Here is a 14,015-nt window from a genome sequence, read left to right on the forward strand (position 1 = left end):
AATTCCGAAATCTGATTTGATAATAAAATCATATTTTTGATAAATAGAGGGAAAGTAAAAATGTTTTTGGGCTGCCTCGGCCAGAAGTTGTTTCAAACCAGTTCTGCTGCTTGTCACACCCAGATCTAGAATAAGTATCCTTGGCTGGGAGAGTTAGCTATCTGGGGCGGTTGAGGACAGCTAGCAGGCCAAAGTGCAGCTTTAGCACTTATGCTTTTGACTTGCTGATGTGAAAAGGGGCTGATAAAATATGGTCCCATTAATTCCCAGAACCTTCCTAGGCCCATTCGCTCCAACCCAAGTCAAAGGGAGAACCAGTTCTGACCCTCTCCTGCCAGGTAGGAGGAGAGTTCATTTAAATAAAAAGTGACTAAGAAACTGGAGAGGGACCTTCTGCAGGGCTAAAGGTTTCTGCCATTTTGAATCAGGTCCTCTTTGAAAATGTTAGTTGGAGACAAAGGGGTGTGCTGGAAAAGATTGGGAAGGGGGCTGTTAGGAAGGAACCAGGATTGGGCAGGAAAAAGTTTTAAATTAATAGTGCACAGGGATAATACTGACATCTCACCACCACCCCCTCAGAATTTTACTGAACTGGGACGACTACACCCGAAGGAAAAGACCCTGCTGCAATAAAAAAAACACTCGTAACTCCTCCACCTAGAGGATCCCACTTTTGGAGCCAGTCTGAATCACACTAGATCACACCTTTGGCTTGGCTGTTTTTTGCCGTAGAAGCAGCTAAGCTTGATTATGTTCTCTTCATGACTTCAAAGTTGTTCTGTCTGCTGGCAATCCGCACTGTCCTCTTGCCTTCTGGCCCCATTCAGATGGCAAGCCTGCATGACACTGGAAAAGCACAATTTCCTTTTTTTTCGTAGGTGGAGGTGACTTGTATTGAACTGGTTCTAACATCTGTTTCCAACAAATATCTAAGAGGTTTTTGATGTGTTTAAGTTTGCACTGGAGGTTGTATTTTTAATCTTCATGTGTGCAAACATACTTCCTCTTTGATATGACAGAGCTATGCACCAAGGTTTTTAGTGGTTTGGGGAAAAGTGATGGTGTGGCCATGTATTATAAGGGATAAAGTATCCCCTGGAGTACCTGATAAGGATATTGCAAGTCACCTCCAATTAACATAACCTTATAAAGGAACTCGGCCTTTGGCCTCGTTTCGCTATACTGTATGATTATTGCAATTCCTCAGTGACTTGCAATATCCTTATAATGTACAGCAGGGGGAAGTTTATCCCTTACTTTATACCAATTGAACTGATATGGCAGAATAGAGCCTCCTACAGCCTGAAAAGGGGATAGAGTGACCTTAAAAAGGTGACATCCTTAGTGATTTGCTGCTCATTGAGCAATAAACCAGGTCAAACACTTTTGATATGCCATATGTTTATCTCACCATCTTGGTCTGGTGCTCATAAAATAGAAAGGCACATACATTACATAGGACTCAATAGAAAGCTGAGATGAACAAAGCAGATTGCCGAATACGCTGCCTTTAACTACTTTTGTATGCCTCCTTCATAGAGTCAGTGCAAATCTGCAGCAGGGCTGTTAGGAAGACAGAGATAGATGTCTTCAATGTGTGTGGGAGGTGAGACTGGGGTGCACAAGAGCTAATAATCTTATTGATCAGCTACTGTTAAGCATTAACAGCTGTTAATTGTGGTTTCCCCTCATTGAGCAACTCACCTCTGGTCCTCAATCGCAGGCCGGCAATTAACAGTCATTAACATCCTCTCTCTCCCTCGAGGTAATAACTATTAATGTGATTTCATGCGTTTCTGTTTCATTTGCTGTTAAATATGTCATATTTCATCTTATATTTCCCCATATACTTATAAAAAATAAAGTAACTGGGCGTGGTAAGCACAGGGGACTGTCTACTAAAGTCATACTTGAGAAAGGTTCAGTCCTAAATCTTCATAGTAGTAACTATCTCCTCTCAAGATGTCACCATTCTTTCATTTTTATTTTTTAGCATTGACGGTAAACAACTGCAATACCACTGTGAGTAAAAATGATATGTACACCAGGTGAGCTCCAAGATAGTTATCTTGATATACTGAGGTAGTAAAAGCATATCTGTAAATAGCCACCAAACCTCGGTGTGCTTTAAAAGGATGCCTTTCTTGAATATTACTGAAAATCATCTGTCTTTGTGGCCCAATATTTCTAAGGGTTGGCGTGTTTCATCTGCACTTTGTGGTATGTTGTAACTTATACAGGCTGCCTATACATCTGCTGTCCCCAAAAAATACAGCTCACAGTATATGTTCGATGGCAAGCAGATATTGTTTATAGCGTGGTTATGTTATGCTTTTTGCTCCACGCTCAAAACAAAGCTCACCATGTTGGCAAAGTGTCGGCTCTGCAAGCCTAAAATGTGAACTAATTGGGGTATATATGACCTCTGCATTCTGAGAACAGCTACATAAAATGTTTACTGTAGAAAAGTCCATATAGTGTATTATCAATGAATCACTCAAACATTTCCAATCAATGTGCATTTAGAAATACTTTATGTTCTAAGAAAATGTCAGAAAGAAAAACAAAAAAATGTGCCAGTTGAAATGCTTGAATTAATCTTTGCAACTGGTAATTACTTAAGTGACATCCGAAATTCATTGTTTATTGCCCACCATTACACCTCAGACAGGACCCAGCCTTATACAATTGGTCATTGGTCCTACTTCAGTAGGAACTGTCCGACCCAACTGTCAAGCCAAGTCCTCTCTGAAACTGACCACCAAGACCGGAAGGTGACATGCTTTACAAGAACTGTGTATAAGCAATAATTGATTCACGCCATTGATTGCTGCTCATCTAAAAAACATTAATAATGCGAATCATTTGACTTTTGTACAGTAAGATGGTTTTGTCTGTTAGAGACTTCTAGTTACAGATTCCTTACTTTTTTAATTTCCCCAAGGAACCAGACTGGATAGGGAGATTTTTCTCAAGCAGTACCCCTGCGCTGTTAGGTGGTGTTGATCGGCTCCACATCCATTGATGTCTGCAATGGAGAGGCACTCTAATGTCAGTTATTTTCTTTCCGAGCAAGCCAGCGCTGATCTGAAGAGAGGTACCCCTCAGTCATTTTTTGACTACCCTTTTCTACTTTTTTCGACGTTTCCAGTTGTATAACTCCTGGTGCATTGAGGATTTCATCTAGGAAGACCAGGTTCAAGCCCTGCAGATCCTGTCATTAGGCAATGTTGTTGATTGATCTACACCTAGTGTGCCTTTGGTGTTTGGAGCGTGACCACAAACCAAAGTTGTGCTCTGAGTGTTGGGCCGTGCATCCGAAGGCTTTGAGGGAGCAGACCCTGAAGCTGATGGTGGCCCGACACTCGACGCCACGTAAGTTGAGGTCCTGGTTGCGAGGAAGGTCCCGGAAGCGGTTGTTGAGTACCCCTTCATCATAGTTCCATTCCAAGTCTTCCGAATCATCAGGTAACTTGCCCACAAGAAAAAGTCAAAGAAAGCAAAATGTTCTTTGACTTCAACCCGTCCGTCAGCTGATGAGACAAGGGAGCATTCCTGCTCTATGCCTCCATCAGTGGAGCCTGCATCTCGACCAACTCTGCAGCCCCCAGAGTTTCTGGGAGCTGGAGCAACCCCATCTCAGCTAAAAGAGTTTCATGAGGCCATGCTCAGGCCTCGGCTCAGAGGGGCACCCATGGATCTATGCTTGGATCCAGAATGGCGGTGGCCATATAATTTTGACCTTCCACCACTCTGGTCCTGACACCGATGCTCCCGGCACCACCTGTGTCCTGGGGCAGCACCATCCCCATCCTCATTGCCGCACCCCATATAGGTAATCCAAGCGTCTGGAGACACTTGGGAAGAAGATGTTATCTTTCACCAGCCTGACATCTGTGATCTGTTAACACGGCATTCCTTTTGGGCAGTTATTCCCACACTCTTCAGGATACTCTTGCACAAGTACTGCCACAGGGCCTGGAGGAGTCCAGGGCTGTACTCTCCCAGGCAGTTGCTGATGGTAGAGACAAAGTAAAGTTCCCAATCCTATGTGGGCTGGACATGAATGACTCACTGGACAGATCAGTTGCTTCAACAGTGGCCATTAGGCGCCACATCTGGTTTAGGACATCTAGCTTTTTAGGAGATGTCCAAGCCCCACTTATGGACATACACTTTGATAACACCTGGATCTTTGGAGAGAAAGCAGACTCAGTGGTTGAGCGCTTCAAGGAATCTCGTGCTATGGCTAGGTCCTTGGGTCTCACAATGGCCCCTTGTCCTCTTCAGTCTGATTTTTGCCCCTTTGTGGCTATGGAAGGAGCACTCTACCATATCCATTCTGGCCCAGCCATCATTCCACACATGCTGCTTAGCCTCTGCATGACTGGGGATGTGGGATTCAATGCCCTTGTCGATCAGGGAGCAGCAGTCTGACCTGTCCACCCACGCCCCCCGCAGCCGCCACCAAATCTTCCTAGTCTGACTCATCCCATATGTTTCCTCCATTCCCATTCGTTATGCCCCAAGGGGATTTGAATTTGGTTCTGACATTCCTGATGTGCGCTACTTGTGAGCCTCTCCACAATTATCCGCTCAGGCTTCTCATCCTGAAAACAGTCTTGCTTGTGGCTATTAAATATGTCCTCAGGGAGAGTGAGCTGCAGGCATTGTCATCTAAGCCGCAATACCTTTCTGTCTATCCTGGCAAACTAGGGCTTTCTTTTTACCAAAAGTGGTCACACTCTTTCATGTATGCCAATCATTCACCTTGCCTACTTTTTATGCACCCCCACATCCTTCTAAGGAAGAGGAGAGACTCCACCACTTGGTCCAAATAAGAGCGTTGGCATTCTACCTTGATCGTACAAAAGAGTTCTGGGTGGATGATCAACTGTTTGTCGGTTATATGGGTGTGAAAAAAGGTTGGGTAGTGCAAAACTGAGCCATCTCCTGATGGGTCATACTCTGCATTAAAATCTTCTGTGCACTGGCCAAGAAGCAACCACCTGAAGGTTTGCATGTTCACTCTACCAGAGCAATGGTAGCGACCACTGTATTAGCATGCCGAGTTCAAATCCTTGACATTTGTCACGCAGCCATGTGGGTATTTCTGCACACGTTTACCAAACACTACTGCCTGGACAGTCAGGCCTATGGGGATTGGTATGTCCATTTGGCCCTGCAGGACTTTCTAGTTTGATCTTGGTTCCCCATTCATTTCAGGTGGTGGTACTGTTTGAGTATCTATTCAAAAGTTAAGGAATCTGTGTTGGAAAATAGGTTATTGGTAAGGGCAGGTAGGTACCTACACTTAGCAATAGGCCACTAACGTCCACTTAGGTCCAGTTAGGTCTCAATAAATTAAACCCAGCTCAACCCTTGGTAGCTTGGCAATGAGTGACAAGTCTTAACCTAGGAGACAGAGTGTAAAGCATTCAAATATCACAAAACAGTTATTAAATAAAACACAGGAAACAGTTTAAAAATCCAAAACCAATTTATAAAAATAGATTATATTTTTATCTTTAAAATGACACAAAAATGAATAAAATTGGATAGGAAAACCGGAGATATGAATTTTTAAAGAATTATTGTTTTCTAGCGGCTAGAAACGAAAAGCGCCAATCTGGTCATCTGGTCGCACCTCGAACGGGGCAAAGTCAAAGTTTAAGGCCGACCTCGATGGAGCTCGGCTCAGCTACAGCCCACGGGAGGCCTTTGTCAAAAGTTTACCTTTGCACTTAGTTGTTTTTCTGAAGATTTTCTTCAGCGGGATGAATCTGCCAGTCCAATCTGACCTCCTGGAACTCTTCTCCAGTCGTGTCGTGGGAGCCCTCGGTGGAGATTTTTACCTTTGGACTTAGTCGTTTTTTCGAGGTGAAAATCCTTTGACCGGGGTAAACCAGGATCTTGATCCGATGTCCTTGGAGCCCTCCTCGGATACGCTGGCTGGGAGGTCCCGGTCAACTTTGTGCGTTCGGACTTAGTCTCTTTTTTGGAGATTTTCTTCACTGGGACGAACCTGCAAATCAGGCCGGTTCGCGGTTGAGGCAAGCCGGCTAGAGTTGCTGCGGCGGGTCAGTCCCTCTATGGAGTGTTTTTTCAAAAGTTCTCCAAACTTCTCCAAATTTCTGGATCTTCTCCCAGATGTTCTTTTAAGGTTCTCTTGGGGTCCACAGCTCACCCTAAGTTTCCAGAAGCTCTGAGATGATCTTTGGGGGGGGGTGGACTACAACTCCCAGAATGCACCTGGCGCAAACTCCTTTTTGGCCACTGGGCAGTGGTCAGCTGGTTGATTTCCTCAGGAGTTGGTGCAGGGGACTCTGGTTAGCAATTTTTCACCTGTAGCAAACAGGGAGTCCCTCCTTGAACCAGTTGAAGCCAGGCAAAGTCCTTCTTGTGGTGAAGCCCAAGTGTGCAGATGGTGCAGTCCTTCAGAGTGCAGGTTCCAGGTGCAGGCCAGGGGTCCAGCAGGGCAGTCCTTCTTCTCCTTTGGTCTTCCTTGGTGGAATTTGATGGGGATCTGGTAGGGAACTGAGGTGTGGGTGCAGGTTTGCCAGTTTTATCCTTGCTCCTGGGTGAAAAGCAGGGGGGTCCTGGTTCTCCAATCAGGTGCAGGGTCCTTCCTCCTGTAATAGCCACTTCCTGGGAAGTGTGGCAAAAATCAGTCCCGGATGCAACATTCCTCAAAAATCCATCATGGCTGAAAGTGATTTTTGGAGGTTACATCTGGCTGACCCCGCCCACTGGTATGGCTAAAAATCATAAACACACCCCTCTCCTGCCCTCTCCTAATCTAATCAAGGGGGCACCTAGTTGTCTGGGGTTGCAGGATGTGGGGGTGTTGCTGGGTTGCTCCAAATGTCCTTCTCTGCTTTTGAAGACCAGTTTGGCAGCCCTCCCCCTTCCTGCCTCACTATCTGCTGAAGGGAGATCCCCTACCACAGGCACATCTCTTTGTGTGAAGCCAGGCCACTTCACACCTCATCAAGCCAGCCTGGCCAGGCTGCCAGAGGCTGGCCAATCAGAGCACAGCAGCAAAAACAATGCTGGGCTGAAATTGGCAACTTTTCAGGTAAAGTTTAAAACTCTTTACCTGAACAAGTTATTTTATATCCGCCAACTGGAAGTTGTGGGATTTATTATAACAATTAATTGGATACCAAACTCTTTGTATCTGTCACTTAAGGGGACTTTCAAAATTAAAATAAAGTCTCCCCATTCTAGCCTATGAAGTCCATTCACTAAAATGAGGGAAAAGCGAATTTGGCTGTTTTTACCTCACCAGGGCTTATAAAACTATTTTTATAAGGTCCCTGCTTATAGTTACATGGTACCCAGCCCTAGGGACACATAGGGCACACCTTAGGGGTGACTTATATGTAAAAATAAGGTAGTTTAAGACTTTGGAACTACTTTTAATTCCAAAGTCGAATTTGCATATAACTTTAATTTAAAAGCAGCCAGCAAGGCAGGCCTGCCTTTAAAATGTCACTGGGCACCTCAGCAGTGCACTTATGGGTGGACTACCTATGCTGTGGTCCCTAAACCTAAATGCCCTACCATATACTAGGGACTTATAGGTAGGTTGACTTAGACAATTATAATTAGCCTAATTTGCATATTGATTTTACACAGAGCACATGCCCTGGGACTGGTTAGCAGTACCCAGGGCACCATCAGAGTCAGGAAAACACCAGCAAAAAGTGGAAAATGGGGCAAAAAGTTAGGGGGCCTCTGCAATCAGCCCTGTTCTCTCACAATCTGCAACTAGAAGTCTCTATCAGATGAACAAGTTACTTACCTTCGGTAACGTCTTATCCGGTAGAGACATATTCTAGTTGCAGATTCCTTATCGACCCACCCATCTGTTCTGCTCTGCGAACTGATTTCTAGGGACTCCCTTTCAGGGCCTTATTTTTGACGTACCAATGGTCAGTGTTCTTCATGGCTCTGCACTTCTGGTGTGGAAAGTTGTGAAAAGAAACTGTTGTTAGTGCACCAGGGTGGCACCTATAGAGGACCCACTAAGACATATCCAGTACTGACAACAGACGCCGAGTCGATTGATGCCACCTAATGGTGGTACTGCTAGAGAAAAATCTCCAGATCCAGTCTGACACTTGTCTCCACCAGAGAAGGCATTACCGAAGGTAAGTAACATGTTCATTGAGCCTCAGTGACCCACATAGCGAAGACATGAAACAAAGACACACACACTTGAGCCACTGATCCAGGGAGCCACAGAGGCATACTGTAACCCCATAGTATAAAATGCCTTCAGACAGTCAGGTACAGAGCAAATGTGACGCAGCTGCAGAGGAGAGGGCATGTTTTTGCCAATATTAAGACTTGTCTCTTCAAAGAACATTACATCTCAAAAATTTTCCACAAACTGATCACAGTTTGAAAATTATCTTGGAATATTGGTTACTGCTGTCAATCAATAAGTTGCTCCTGGCTAGGTTTGCGCATTTTGAATTCCCGCATACTAACATACATACGTGGCATCAGACCACTTAATTTTGATCATGCATAGAGGGCTGGTGGAAGGCTTGCTACCTTAGAGAACGCACCCTTTTGCCCAGTGCCGGTGCCCTAGATGGCCGAGTAGCATTGCCTTTGCTTTTATAAAAGGCCCCGTGTGCAAGTATCATACGCGCTTCCCAGCATATAATTTCCATGGCTAATAGTGACCATAACTGCAGAGATTGGTGCCTCTATCTAGTGCATTTTCTGCAAAAGCTTTCCAAACTGTGGCGTCAGATGCTTAAACCCCAACAGAGCTGCATTAGATGTCGATCTCACGGCAGGTATGCTAAGGGCAAAAGGGAGGCAAATTTAGCAAGTGAATTATTCAAAAACATTTAGCATGAAATGGGTTTTTTACATTTTCATTTTAAGTTTTCCATCAAAAATGTCCTCGATGTGGAAATGAGGTACAGATTATAGTCATTTTAAATAGCGAGTAAAACATTAAATACTATATTTATTATACACCGTTACTAAAGAGAATAATAACGGGGAAGTAATATTTGATTGCCGATTTACAGTAGGTTTCTGTGGCTCATAACTATCCTGCTTGCCGTCGCTTGTTCTAATGCACCATGGTAAAAGTACAAATAATATTATTTAAATATGTTTTTTTGCAAGCGTGTGTTTGGAAAATACTGTTGCCAAAGTGTTAATAAGAGAAATGTCAAGGATTCTGTAGAACATGATTGGAAATGCAGTGATAAAATACATCTTTTCGGTCCATTAATGGCCTGTTGCTTACAGAGCATTTGGTCTATGAATTTCAAAGTAAATCAATTGGATATTTTGCTTGAAGGTCCTCAGTGCAGCATGCACACTGACTGCCTCTAGTCCTGCAATTATATTTTGGGAAGATGAACAGCTGGAATTGATTGATGTCCATTTGAAATTACTTATTCACTGCTGCTATAACCCTGTGTCAGCTCTTCCATACCACGCACATTTTGGATGGCACATTCTCTTGGTAAGGAGAGCAGGCTTCTGTGACTGCGATATAATTGTCCTATCTTACATCAAATCAAGTATTTGATAGATGAGATCAGTAGTCTGCAGAGATGCACGAGATGTGTACATGCAGGATTCTCCAAAGTGTACGCCACTCACTCCTATGGACGAAGGATTCATCCTAGGACTGGGTTGATTCTCCTATCGGAGAGTTTAATCTAGTCAAAGTTTCGGGGTTTTCCATAATTAATATGTATGAGTTTCACATACATATCCTGAATTTCAGGAGATGTTTTTCAATGGAGATCTCAGAAACTAGGGGGGTGTAAAAATTGCCAGGTATTTACCCTTTTTTTTAAATTGCTGTCTGTGCCCACTTTGTTAAGAATAACCTTCAGTGTGCTAATGCCACACTTTTTTCGTTGCTATCTTCTTATGCCCAAAATTACGTACAACATGTCAGTACTATAATTTTTTCATTGATACTGCCCATATACAATGGGTGACTCATATGTCAAAAATGACTTCCAATATGTCAGAGCCAGCATTTACGTATGGTTTGCTTCCCCCCACCAGACCTCCCACCACGTAAATTCCACGGTTGCCTAATATTACCTCTAGAATGACAGCACCAGCATTTTGGCATGTGTCCCTCGTAATGCCAAAAATTACTCCAGTATGTTAGGGTCTGCAATAGTGGCCTTCCTTTTGTCAAGAATTACCTTCAATATGCCTGTGACAACAAGTTACCTTGGCTGCATCCATAAGCCAATAATTATCTTGACTATGTCATGGCCAACAGCAGACTCACAAGCATTAAACACACAAACAAGCACACGCTTATTCATTTAAATTTATTAGGGCAAAATATGTGCTAGGTTGCTTGTGTTCCAGTTCAGGGAGGACCCATAAGCAGCAAGGTCAAGACTGATTTGTATGTGGCCCAAACTTAGGTGGCATGGTGGGCAAGAATGGATTGGAATGCGACTGAGCAATCGTCAGTGGCTGAGATTAATTCACGCATTCCATTCATCACTTTGTTGTTTTTGCATTTACCTCCATAAGTGTGTCGGTATGCCTAGATGTGGGTCCCCGCTTACTGTGCTACTGAAACCAAACTATACCTAGATGAAGAGCCCATGCTAAGGGGAAACAGTTACTAGGCTGCTTGTGTTCTGATTCATGGAGGACCTGTTCTGGCAGATTGAGTTAGACTGTTCCCTTGAAAAGTAGGGTCAAGACTGGATTGCATATGGCTGAGTCCAAACTGAGGTGGCATGGTGGGCACAAAACGATGGATTGGGATGCAGCATGAGTGATCACAAGTGGCTGAGATTAATTGAAGCATTAGATCCATCAACTTGCTGGTTTTGCATTTACTACCCTAAGTGCACCGTGTATGCTCAGACATGGGTCCGGGGCTCACTGTGCCACTGGAACAAAGCTATACCTGGCAAAAGAACCCTAACTAGGGTGAAACCGGTCTGATTGTTGCTTCTGTTCTGGTTAATTGAGGACCCGGCCTGGCAGTTCGGGCTGGACTGTTCCAATGAGGAGCAAGGTCAAGACTCATTTGCATATGGGCGGTTCCAGACTGAGGTGGCATGGTGGGCACGAAAACAACGGATTGGGATGCAGCAGGAGTGATCACCAGTGGCTGACATTAATTGAAGAATTTCATCCATCACCTTGTTGATTTACAAGCATGAAACGCGCCAACAAGCACCCTGTTACTCACTTAAACTAACTTTCACTCATACTTATTTCCTGTCTCATTCACACTCTCCCTCTCACTTGCTCCTTGTGATTCACTCAATCCCACTCATTGTCACACATAAATGTACCCACACACTCATTGCTCCTTATTCACAAACACACTAACATTCACTCTTTCACAATCTTAACACCTCCCTCCAAGTACTGGTGTGCATGGGGCTCTGAATTGGACTCCTGATGTTCAGGAGCCCAGCTTTCATAAACATATTTCAGTAGAGACCTGGTGCAATTGCACTTGATGCACAAGTGGTAGCTGTGCCCCTGACTCACTCTCACTCCATTTCATGTTCACCCCCTAATTCACTAATTCTTACTCACTCACACTTCTTTACTCACTCCCTCATCTTCACATTTACTTGGATCGTAGTTGAAATGTGCCTCTCACATGCACAATTCAGAAATCCACTTACAGTTTGCTGTTTCTAAACAACACTGTAAATGGATCATCACTCAAACCACTCAGGCCTCTACTCTTTCTCCTGTCATCAGCAGGAGCGTAGCTTAGCCAGTTAAATTCAGGGGCTGTGAACCTCACATTTCCCAACTTAAAAAGCAGTGGGGCGCAAGGTAAATGGGCGAGATGACCTTAGTTCAGGATGGACTGTTTCCATGAGAAGTATGGTCAGTACTTATGTGCGTTAGTTGGGCCTCCTGTGCTGATTGAGAAATTAGCAGAAGGATACTGCATTGCCACAGGTATATCCTGGCCGTGACAGAAATTAATAAACATAACAATGACCCACACAACATAGAAAAGAACTCCAATGCTGTGGGGGTCATTATTTATTTATTTATTTCATATACAAATTCCCACTGCCATTCAAGCATTTCCTAAATTTACATGAACCGCCATCACTGTATCTCCTTCCAATGTGTAGAGATACCCACATTGTCAGGAAATGCCAATGTGGCATGGAAAGGGCCAGTAGACATCTCTAAATTTGGTGGGCAGAGTAAATACACTATTTGCAAGAGTTCGTCCAATCACCTTTTGGTTTTTTGATTACCAGCAGTATACCGGGAAACTTGAGGCTGGTGCAGCTTTTCAAGCTAATTGCTGCCAATGTTAGTGAGTTCTAAAAAGTAGTAATTTTGCATTGATTCAAAGAGTACCTCTACAGGTACATATTTGCTACTATTTTTGAGCCGTTAACTATATATATATATATATATATATATATATATATTAAGTTCCTGACCCAAAAATGTGGAAACTCCTAGGGAAACCACAACAACGACAAAAAAAAACACAGACATAGCTCACCTGGCTCAGGGCTCCCACACCCAATTAACAAGACAATAATGCATTTATTTGGGTGATTTATTTGGGGGGTGTCCCCTCAAGCACCCCCTCCCCAAAGCTATGGCCCTGGTCATCTCGGACCTGGAGAGCTGACCTGCGCACTGGTAATGTTCATCAAAACACAAAAGTCTTTTAATGACAAGCAATAAGTTAAATAATTAGAAGTGTGTGGGCAGAGGCCCAGGGCATTGTGTGATGCCTCGCAGGTGGCAGGGCTACATTCTGAAACACCTGTAGAGGAGCCACCACTGTTTTTGCATATAGGTTATCCCGAAAACTAGAATTCTGTCAGTCGGCAGGAGCACAAACCAAGCCCATACAAATAGCTTTGAGTGTGCCCTGAACTAGTTTGGTTTCTTCCAATCACCTGCATTCTTTGGCCCAGGTTTTTCTGATACATTAAACATGTTTTTGCTACTGATACACAGTGCTTGTGGTTGGTAGTATTAAACACAGACGTTGAATTGTACACAAGCCTTTAAAATCATGTATCACTTTCAACTTTGTAACATTTTGCAAATGAGAGTAAAAGGTTTAAGCAGTGGTAATGCTGCATAATGGTACTGGAAAGGTGTATTTTCTTTAGAAGAAAATCAACTCACAGGGGTCATTCTCAGAAGCACGGAAGCGATGCTACACTGATAACTGTAATGTCCACATGAAAAACCCATTAGATTGCTCTGTCCTTTCACAATCAATTAACTGGCAATTAAAATAGTAATCTCCTCTTGAATTGCAAAATCATATTGTGATATTCATTGTTAAAGATTAGTTATGCATTTTTCATGTTTTTCAAAAGTGTTAATATACCACTTTAGCATGTGTGAAAGTTTCTAAAGAGGTTAATCCCGTGCAGTCTACCTTGATGGATTTCACTGGAGAATGGGACAGGAAATTCAGTTTAACCGTTTTGTTTGAATTACAGTATCATAGAAATATACAAGATGTGATATGTGTCACAGTTACACGTCATAAATCGTAATGCGTGCGGTTTAAATAGGACATGCAAAGTTTTGGTTTATCTGTGAGAATGTTGGTGTTAGTGCGGATATAAACTATAATAAGGTGAAATATAAAAAATGGTGGTGAGATTGACATATAAATAGTATGTTATAGGCTATTTTGAACAAGGGATGTCCATTGCGGATTATTATTTAAGCTTGTTTGTGAATTTTGGGGGTCATTTAGACTGTACAAACAGTCCACCAGTCAGTCAATAGGGCAGAGCCCTGTGTGCTTTATTTAGAGATCCCACTTTATAGGCAGGTATTTCTGAGCTGTAAAGGCAGTTGTTGTAGCAGGGGAAACAGGCTTTACACCAAAGTCTTTACCACGCAATGCCTTACCTTGAACCACGCAGGTAAGTACTACACTGGTAATTAGTTGTACCATTACTATGCATTTCTTCACCACACAGATAAGTATTTTTTTAAATACCATATTTATTATGTTA

The sequence above is a fragment of the Pleurodeles waltl genome, chromosome 3_1 (genome assembly GCF_031143425.1).
Source record: "Pleurodeles waltl isolate 20211129_DDA chromosome 3_1, aPleWal1.hap1.20221129, whole genome shotgun sequence".
NCBI classification, from domain to species: Eukaryota; Metazoa; Chordata; class Amphibia; order Caudata; family Salamandridae; genus Pleurodeles; species Pleurodeles waltl.